Genomic DNA, 308 nt, shown 5'->3' with positions numbered 1-308 from the left:
GGAAGGACATGGCAGCCGACGCCACGCTCGCCGTCAAGCCGTTTTCGCGTCCTCTGCGCCCATGGCTTTTTGGCGAAAACAAACAATCCTCCACCACGTATATTCTGGTAAGAAGAATTTTAACAATTTCCCTGTTGGTCGACTAATCGTCAGGGAGATCTTTGATGTGTCTGTGATTTGCTCGCTTTTTCCAGTAGCGCCGGATGCCTGATTAATGTTTCTTGTCATGCCAAAACTGTTGCTTTTGTTCATTTGCATCGAAAGTGGTATTTAAAAAGAGTTTAGGTATCTTTTTTTCAAGTTATGCT

This window comes from Penaeus monodon, chromosome 21 (genome assembly GCF_015228065.2).
Source record: "Penaeus monodon isolate SGIC_2016 chromosome 21, NSTDA_Pmon_1, whole genome shotgun sequence".
Lineage (NCBI taxonomy): Eukaryota > Metazoa > Arthropoda > Malacostraca > Decapoda > Penaeidae > Penaeus > Penaeus monodon.
The sequence above is the reverse complement of the archived record's forward strand: the minus strand, read 5'-3'. Positions refer to the sequence as shown.